This window comes from Cervus canadensis, chromosome 3 (genome assembly GCF_019320065.1).
Source record: "Cervus canadensis isolate Bull #8, Minnesota chromosome 3, ASM1932006v1, whole genome shotgun sequence".
Classification (NCBI taxonomy): Eukaryota; Metazoa; Chordata; class Mammalia; order Artiodactyla; family Cervidae; genus Cervus; species Cervus canadensis.
Window position 1 is genome coordinate 70,831,489 of NC_057388.1, and position 9,524 is coordinate 70,841,012.

The following is a 9,524-nucleotide window of genomic DNA, read 5'->3' on the forward strand; positions in this document are numbered from 1 at the left end:
AGGAAGTGTGCAGAATGGGCGAATCCACAGAGACAGAAATGGGGTCCATGCTGCTGAGGGCTGAGGGAGGGGGAAACAGGAAGTCACTGCTTATGGGCACAAGCTTTCCTTTCTCAGTGATATAAATGGTTCTGAAAGTAGAGAGGGGCTCTCGTTACACAATGTTGTAAAGGTGCTAAATGCCACTGAACTGTACACTTAAAAATGGTTGAACATGTTAGTTTTACCACAATAAAAAACAATAGCCATAAATGAATGGCTTTTGGTAGCCTCTTGAGAAGTAGAGTGATACAGTGGAAAGATCTAAGATTTTAGATGTAGGATAATTTGATTACCACTGTACCACTTCCTCTCTCTGTGACCTTGGGCAAACCTCTTGGAACTGGTTTCCTTACCTGAAATATGTGGTAAGCCAGTGTTTCTGGGTGGGTGAAATGAGATGACACCACTGAAGTGGAAGCACAGATGCTTGACTTACTTTACGATGATGAGTAAGACAGATTTTTTTGGAGGAGGAGGAGGAGAAGAAAAAAGGACCATGCAGAGTACACCATGAAAAGAGCAAGACAGATAGGTGTTCTCAGTGATTTTGTATCTCACAGTCACCGAGTGCTGGGCCTGCCCCTCACTTCCATCACCCTCATCCCCAGCTGTGTTCCTTTGGACAAGTTGCTTAACTTCTCTGTCTGAGTTTTCTAAAGACTAAAGTTGTGATGATGACTGAGGACTGGCTCGGCAGTGCTAGTGTTATTGGTTTCTGGTGTTCTTGTCTTCAATAAGGAGAGAAGGAAAGAAGGAACATGGTTGTAAGCTTGATAATCTCTGGGGGTGTTTTTGTTTTTTCATTTTTCAAACTGGGATTAAACTTCTCTGTAACATTTTACAATTATACTCTGGTTGGTGGTCACTGATCTCTTTGGAAGAGCTCAGAGCTCACAGAGCCCTTTTGGACACCATGAAAGAGCCACCTGCCCACAGGATGGTGTTGTGAGGATTTACCCAGACTGTGGTCTCAGTGACTGTCTGACACAGACCTGGAAGGGAACACAGAACATTAAGCTGCAGGTTACAGGTTTGGGCCCCACCACTTTTGGATCTCAGATCCCTCCAAGTAAAGGAGGAGATTCTTGGCAGGCTGCTATGGCATTGTAGTAGGGTGGATTAAGAATGTCCCATGCAGTGTGTGGGATGGACTTACACCAAACAGTATTTGTTGCTCACTTATTTATTTTTTTGCTGCAAAAACCTTTATTGTTTCCATTTTGTCCAAGGCTTGAGAGAGGTCTTGGGGGTGTTAAAAAGCTGCCTAGTGGCTGCAGAGATGGGCTTCAGGAAGCCCCGACGTTAGCAGGGGGCTCCTCAAAGGCCACTGGTCTCAGAGACTCCTAGTCATGCTTGAGGGTGAACCATTTGAAGAGATATTCACCCAACCCAGCCTGGGAACCAGCTGGCCTGCGGAGGTTGGTCAGGTGGTCATCAGCTTCTTGATGAGTTTCACCTCCTCACCTAGGAAGTGGTTCTCGGGAGGTCGCAGAGGTGGGGGTCTGCACTGGCAGAACCCAGGCCATGCAGATCCAAAAGGGCCTAGTTCAGATTCTTCTCTGTGAGAAGGGCAACTTCCATAGCATCCTGGATTTTACCCCACTCATCTTGAGATGGCTTCTGCACGTTCAGGAAGAGGGCATGGCTGCCGCCCTGGATTTGCATTCGCAAGAGATGCTTGCTGCCCTTGTACTTCTCCTTGGCCAATTTGTGGAAAAAAATGGGCCACACCCTTCCTGAGTCACATCGTCTTGGTCAAAATAGAAGCCCAGAGACAGGTAGGTGTAGGAGTCCCACAGATGCTTGTTGACCAGGTGGTTGACAGCGGCCTCCACCTCAGTGGAATAATTCTGAGGAATCTGGGAGCTAGTGGTTGATCGGTAATAAGGAGTTAAGCTCAAAAACTTGTGGCTGGTCCCAGTAATCATGGACAGCAGAGTAACTGATGCCAAAAGTTGTCACTGGAATAAAGGTTCGGGGATAGTCGGAGGCTGGAGCAAGGGGCATTCTTGGGTCTGTTCCATCTAAGCACTGCTGAAGCAAGAGACAAATCCCTAGGACTGCCAAGCGCACCTCCTGTGGCTCATTGAAATTCAAGTTTAATGGGCCCTCCTGAACTCTCCCTTGCTGGCTGTGGCGGCCCTAATAGGCTGGAGCTGAGGTTGGCATGGGTGTGCCTAGGTTAAAAGGCAGCTGCTGTTTTGGGCCCAATTCCAGGCCCACACACAGGAACCCCTGGGGGGTAGGCTGGCTTGGCCTTCCCACCTCTGAGTTTCCTGAGCCCAGGGCCATGGCTTGATGCAAATTAAATGTTGAAGAACCAGCAGAGGCCCTGGCATTTAGAGTATCGAGACCAAAAAAAGGGGAGGCCAGGAGAATGGAGGAAGGAGGGAAGAAGGAAGGGAGGACAGGAGCAAGGAAGGGAAGAAAGAAGGGAAGTGGGAGGGAGAGAGGGAGAGAGCAGGCCCTTCTGCACTTTCAGAGCATCCGTTAGCTGAGGGACAAGGTCACAGGTTCCAGACTCGTGTCCTCTGGGGACCATCGTTGAGAGCATGCTAGTGAGAGAGTTGGCGTCCAAGAAAAGGAACCACATGGCAGGTCACCTTTGTAGAGGCTTGCTGAGCTCACAGGAAGCGGGCATTTGATTCGTGGTGGGATGTGGGACTGAAATGCTCAAGTTTGTGAACATGGAGCTGGGGGATCCTCAGACGCTACCAGCTGTCCTGGTGAGCCAGGTGCCTTCTTTGAATGGCCGTGGAAGGAGCAAGGCTTTGTGGAAGGCAATGTTTCCTAAGCGGGTTGTTTTTTTTTTTTTTGGCTGCTCTGCACGGCTCACAAGATCTTACAGGGACTGAACCCAGGCCCCAGCTGTGGAAGCAGCTGGAGTCCTAACCACCAGCAAAGTCCCCTAAGTGGGGTTCCTGCTGCTTCTATTTGTGCTGCTCATGTTGGCCCCAGAGCCAAGCACCCTGTTGGCACCAACTGCCCCACTGCCCGCATCATGGCTTCCGGGCTCCGAGAGGAGGTGGGGCTGGGGTGTCTGAAGCCTGATGCTGTCACCTGGAAGAGAGTAAAGAGGGGCCTTCTTCAGATAGAGAGTCTGGAATTTATTTTACCTGTGGGTCAGTAGAGGCAGGTGTACTTTGGCTGTTAGCACAAGAGGCTGCCGGGAAGGCCAGTGATGAGCCCACATAGGCACCTGGGCACCCTTGAAACAAAGGTCATGGATCCCAGGGGGTGGCTGCCCTCTGGGTCAGCCAGCCCAGGGCTGCCTGCTTCATGCCTCTGGTCCCAGCTGAGGGTTATTGGTGCCCTTTCCAGCTCCAAGGTGGCCCGGCCTGGAAGATGAGATGGGCCACTTAGCGTTAGGGGAGAAAGAAATTGTTTTCCTTCTTTCCAGACACTAGCAACTCCATGAGATGAGCTGTTCTCTTCTTCTAGAGCAGTCGTGACTTAGAGCTGGGCTTCTCACTCTATCACCCTCCCACCTTCTCCTGCGCCTGGTCCATATCAGTATTTCACACTGTGCTGTTTTTATCCAATAACTGTGTCTGACAACCTGCAATTCCCCTGGATTCTGTGGCCCCATTCTATGGATGCTGTTCTTTCCTCTAAAGTCCTGGCTCTTTCCAAACACACTAGCTTCCTGGTTCTATAATCTCTGCTTCCCCGAGTGTCGTCTCTCCCAGCCCCTGGACCCTAGGCTGTTTCGTGGCCTTTGATAACCTGAATGCTGTCTCAGAGCCCTTCTTATGGTGGAGACCCCTCCAGCTGTGTCTGGGCTTGGCCATCTCCCTGTGGGGCCACGCCGTGGGGCCTCTACTGGGGTGGGTGGCACTCACTGACTCCAAATCAGATTTTCCTTTGGTATTTTTGGGGAGGGAGCTGTGTGCTGTGTCGAAGGTGAGAATTTGGGTCCTGCCCCCGGAGCCGACCAACTGCGTCCAGGTCTTGGGAGGGTGTCTCTCACCCACGGACTGAGTTGAGTGACATCCAGACGGCAGGTCCTCCCCGCTCCTGCCCTGGGCCATCCTTCCTGCACCAGGGATGCTCCCTTGCCCCCTTGCCCTGGGGGTTGGGCCCTGCTGACTGCCAGGGTTTTCTCTTCATTACTTTCATAGGACATTGTCCTTTCTTGTGTCAATGAAAAAAATCAGTAGATCTAAGGAAAAAATGGAAAATTTTATTTGAGCCAAACTGAGGATTATAACCTGGGAACAGCCTCTCAGAAAGCTCCAAGAATTCTTCTGCCTATTAGAGGTCAAAGCACAGTTATGTAAGTTTTTGAGACAGAGGGCTGTATACTACATGATGCATTATTGACAATTTGCACAATCCAGATCTCCATGGACAAAGTGATGGTGGGTCATGGGTCACCATGGCCCCTTACAAGGTTAAGAAGGAAGGTTCTCTCCTAAGGGGTCTGATCAATGCAGATGTATAACACACACTGGAGGCAAGGGAGGAGGCCCAAAGGGGTAAAGAAAAATTTATGTTTAAATTTTTTTCATCTTGCCGTAAAACATGAATTTTATTTCACCAACTGTTTCTGAAATAAGGTAGTACCTTTAGTAGCAAAGCCCCTCCTTTAGGGCTGCTGTATATCTCAGTTGCTCCCACTGGGCATTCTCCACCCAGAGGTTGCACCTGGGACTCAAATCCCCAAAACTGAGCAAGTTGCTCACCTCTGCTGTGGGTGCAGCATCAGTCCTGGGGAGTGCTGCTCACTGGCCATCTCATGGGAGAACAATGTGTTGTTAAGTGTTGTTGCCTGTGAATTATTAAACCTCAGTTGGACCACTGACCTGCCCTGGAGGCTTCGGCATGGATTCCCTCAGTCCTTGTCTGTAGAAGATGAAGTCTGGACCATTTGATCTGGGCTGTGTGTTCTCATACCCCTCGGTGTGCAGGGAGAATTGATGTGAAGGTGTGCACAGCAATTTAAAGCTTTGCCCCCAGTTGCTGTGTGTGTATGTGGGGGGAGCAGGTAGAGTTGAGGGGATACACACCAACAAGCAATTCAGATCTAACAGCCTGTCCCCACAGACAGCATCAGATCCCACAAGACTGCCCCATCCCCCAGCTCAGACTCCAATGGAAACTTCAGGTTGTCACCTGTGCTTCTGACCAACCTGCTCCAGGGAGGCCCCCATGACCCCCTCCTCAGGTTTGATTAATTTGCTAGAGTGGCTCAGAGGGCTCAGCGAAACACTTTGCCCACTAGATTACCAGTTTATTCTAAGAGGATATAACTCAGGAACAGCCAGAATGGAGAGATGCAGGGGGCAAGGCATGGGGAAGGACATGGAACTTCCATATTCTCTCCAAGCACCCTACTCTCCCCAAATCTCCATGTGGTCTTCTACTGGGGAGCTCCCTGAACCCTGCCTTTCTGGTTTTTTCCTGGAGGGTTCATTACATAAGCAGGATTGATTAAATCATTGGCTATTGCCAGTTGATTGATTCCCCAGAGGTCAAGGGAGATGAAACTGAAAATTCTAACCTTCTAATCACAGGACTGGCTCCACTGGCAACCATCTCCCATCCCCGGAAGCTTTCCAAAATCACTAAATTTTAAATCATTAAAAAAAAACAAACAAACAAAAGCACTCCATTAATGTAAAAAGAGACAACTACTGCTTTCTTCACTTAGGAAATCTCAAAGTTTCTAGGAACTCTGTGACAGAGATGGGGACAAAACCCATATATATATATATATATATGAAGAGGGCATGGCAGCCCACTCCAGTATTCTTGCCTGGAGAATCCCATGGACAGAGAAGCCTGGTGGGCTACAGTCCGTAGGGCTGCAAAGGGTCGGACACGACTGAAGTGACTCAGCATGCTTGTATATATATGTGCTGTGTGCTCAGTCACTCAGTCGTGTCCGACTCTTTGTGACCCTGTGGACTGTAGCCCGCCAGGCTACCCATGGGGATTCTTCAGGCAAGAATACTGGAGTGGGTTGTCATGCCCTCCTCCAGGAGATCTTCCCAACCCAGGGATCAAACCCAGGTCTCCCTCATTGCAAGCTGATTCTTTACCGTCTGAGCCACCAGGGGAGCCCAAGAATGTTGAAGTGGGTAGCCTATCCCTTCTCTAGAGGATCTTCCTGACCCAGGAATCGATCTGGGGTATCCTGCATGGCAGGTGGATTCTTTACCAGCTGACCTACCAGGGAAGTCCATGCATATATATATATATATATATATATGTATGTATGTGTGTATATATGTATATGTGTATATATGTGTGTATATATGTATGTATATATGTATATGTGTATATATATGTATATGTATTATTATATATACATACATACATATGTATATGTATAATATATAATCACAGTGTCACACAACTCCAGGGCCATGAGTAGAGAAGTCCTGGAGTGGACTGTCCACAAATCTCTGAGTTTCTCCATGTATTCAATTCCATTTTAGGGCAAACTATTTCTCTCTTTTATGCATATTTCTCATAATGAACCAAATTCTGAAAAATATGATTGCTTGGCTCTGTGGAACTTGACAGTTCTAGAAAATCATGTCACTCCCCAGTGAACCATAAAAAAAGATGAATCCTACATTTTCTTACCGTACAATAATAGACTTTTTTTTTTTCATGTTTTCTGCCCTCTCTTCTATTACTCAGAAAACAGATATTCCTTAAAAGCCACCACTCTGTGGTATTTTCCTGAACAAATGCATGCTATAAGATGGTAGAACTTTCTATCATGGGATAAAAACCTAGAATTGGCTATAGCAAGGGAAAATGTTTGACCAGTTTCGGGATCCAGGTTTTACAAGCTGTTTCTGTGGTTGGTGATGCAGTCCATGGAGTCAGTTATGAAGATCACTTCTTCCAGGGTGGGGGGAGCCTGCCAAGACTAAGGCATCTTCCAGGGACAGCCAGGCTGCCTGGCTTTCTAAGTAGCTGTGAGGGGTGCCCAAGTGGATCACATCATGAGGGCTGCTCAGACTTGGGGTTCACTGGGATCAAGTTAGGATGCTGTGTTCCTCCGCCACCACCAGTGGATGCAATAGAAGCCATGGAGACTGCTGCTCAACAGAAGCCAACTTCTCACATTCCACGTTCCTGGGGGGCCTGCCGCTCTGTCCTGCCAGCTGCAGGTCAGCCGTGATGGTGTCTTGATCCTCCTGGTCCCCGTCCATGACTATTCTGCATCCTCGGTCAGGGATGGGGCCTCTCTCTTTACTCGGATCTGGGACATCCCCTTCTCATAGCAGAGGGAAAAGAAGGCACCAAACTTCAAGTTGAATGTTTCCAACAACATCAGCTTGAATCTGGTCACCTACCACATCTGCTTCCATCCCAGCATTCCTGGCAAATCACAGGAGGAGAGCACCGCTGGGCCTAGAAGCACGTGGCATCTAAGAGGCCAGACACTGAACCATGTGTGGCCATGGGTCACAGTTCCCTTGAACGAGCAGGGCCAACTAACTGGGACCAGGATACAGACTCCCATGTGGTCTTTTGGGTACTGATGGCAAAAACCCAACCTCAACCAGGCTGAAAAAGGAACACAAAAGAAAGCCAGAGGTACAGAAAGAAAAGCAGAGGGTCACCCCACTCCAAAGTTTCTCTGCTTTTGCAGGTCTGACCAAGAGTTAATGACCCAGCCTCCACGTTGGGTGTCTAGAGGAGGTCTCACCTTCACTGCAGTGACCCTGTCCCCTCTCGAGCCGATGGTCACCAGCCCAGCTCTCATCTTCTCCGAATCAAGCTTTCTCCAAATCAGAATTGCTTTCCCCAGGAGCCCAAAGTTTTTTGCTTAATGTTGAGTCAAATCAGGGTCACCCTTCCTGGATTCCTCCTGGGGTCAGAGGAATGTTCTGATTAGCCAGGTCCAAGGCCACACTGTTAGAATCAGAGGGACAGGAAGAGGGGAGGATGAGTCCAGAACCCAAACTTTCTTCTTAGTCCCTGGAGTCAGTGACCACTTTGAGACCAGGCAGATCACTCCTGGTAGATTTTATAGCCAGTATAAATAGTATATATTTGCATTGGCGACTAAGAGGCTCAGAGTCAATATTTTCCCTCCAATTTTATTTTGAATTGTGCAAGCCTCATGGAGCTCAGTTCCACATGACCACCGCTCATGTCCATCAGTCGTCCCAGCCGTCCCTTCTGATGTCCTCCTGAGCACTGCCCAGTGCTCACCCACCTGGGACCCCATAAAGATACTGGTGCTTTGAAAATTAAGTCAGATGATTGTACACTGGAAATGCTTTTGTTTTCTTCCTTTGACTCTGAGCAAAGGATATTGTCTTAAGTTAGTCTTGTCCCCTTTAAAAGAATAAAGAAGTGTCCACTAGGATATAGAGAATTCTTTATTTTATACTTCTAAAGACTCATGGGGAAATCGACAGTTCTTCCACAGTTTCTCTAGTCCTAATCTTGAATATTTTCCATGGAGAACAAAGGTCTGAGGCCACTCGAATAACAAGATTTAATTGTGGAGGAAGAAAGGGAAAGGAAAATAAAAAATCATACACAACAGTGCTGTCAGTGTAACCAAGGTCCGTGAGTACCAATAGAAGTCTCAGACAGACCCTGGTGGTTACCACCAGAGCTTCTGGAGCAATTGTGGAAGGCAGGCAGGTGTTCCCCTGTCCTCGATGGCCGTGCCTCTGAGAGAAGCTGTCTGTTCATCTTTGTTTTCCTAACACCCGGTATGATCCCTGGGACATGGTGGGTGTCAGGTGAATGTTGGAATAAATGTTACTAATCTAGCACCCATATCACCCCACTCCAACTCCACCTCATTTCCCTGTCCAGTGCTTATCAGTCACTAAGACCCTGATTATACTCCTTGTTCGTCATCTGTTTTCTCCAGAAGAAAGTAAACTCCTGAAGGTGGATTTGGCTTTGCTTCTTACTGGTTTCCCTCCAGTTTGCACAAGGCCGGCCCACACTGGGCTTTCGTTAATATCTGTTGACCAAATGGACAAAGTGAGGTCCTCCCTCTTATAGGTGTCCTCTCAGAGGGCAAGGTGGGTTGTGTGTTCTTCAGGGGGTAGCGTTTACATTCATGGAGCACCCACTCTATGACCAACTGTGTGCTTTTTCACATCATCATGGTTATTGAATCCTCACACCAACCTGGTTTCCTCTAGCCCATTCGTTCCATTAAATCCACTTCTGTTCTTACGTGGCACTGAGCTAAGATGTCAGGTGTTAAGGGAAGCTCATTTCTTACTGGGGACAGGAAGATCTTATTTTCCTGCTTGATGGCACTTATAAGAAAGATAGCAAGTATATTCTGTCACTAGGGAGGAGGTGATTAGTGCCAGTGCTCAGCCGCTTACTCTGTAACTCTTTGTGACCCCAGGGACTGTAGCCCATGAGGCTCCTCTCTCCTTGGGATTTTCCAGGCAAGAATACTGGAGTGGGTTGCCGTGCTCTCCTCCAGGGGATCTTCCCAACCCAGGGATCGAACCTGGTCTCTATGTTTCCTGCAC

General features: G+C 48.3%; 1 pseudogene; it reads right to left on the minus strand.

Annotated features, from left to right (window-relative positions):
* Positions 1-1,385: 1,385 nt before the first annotated feature.
* On the minus strand, positions 1,386-7,214 carry LOC122437813 (annotated as a pseudogene).
* Positions 7,215-9,524: the final 2,310 nt, after the last annotated feature.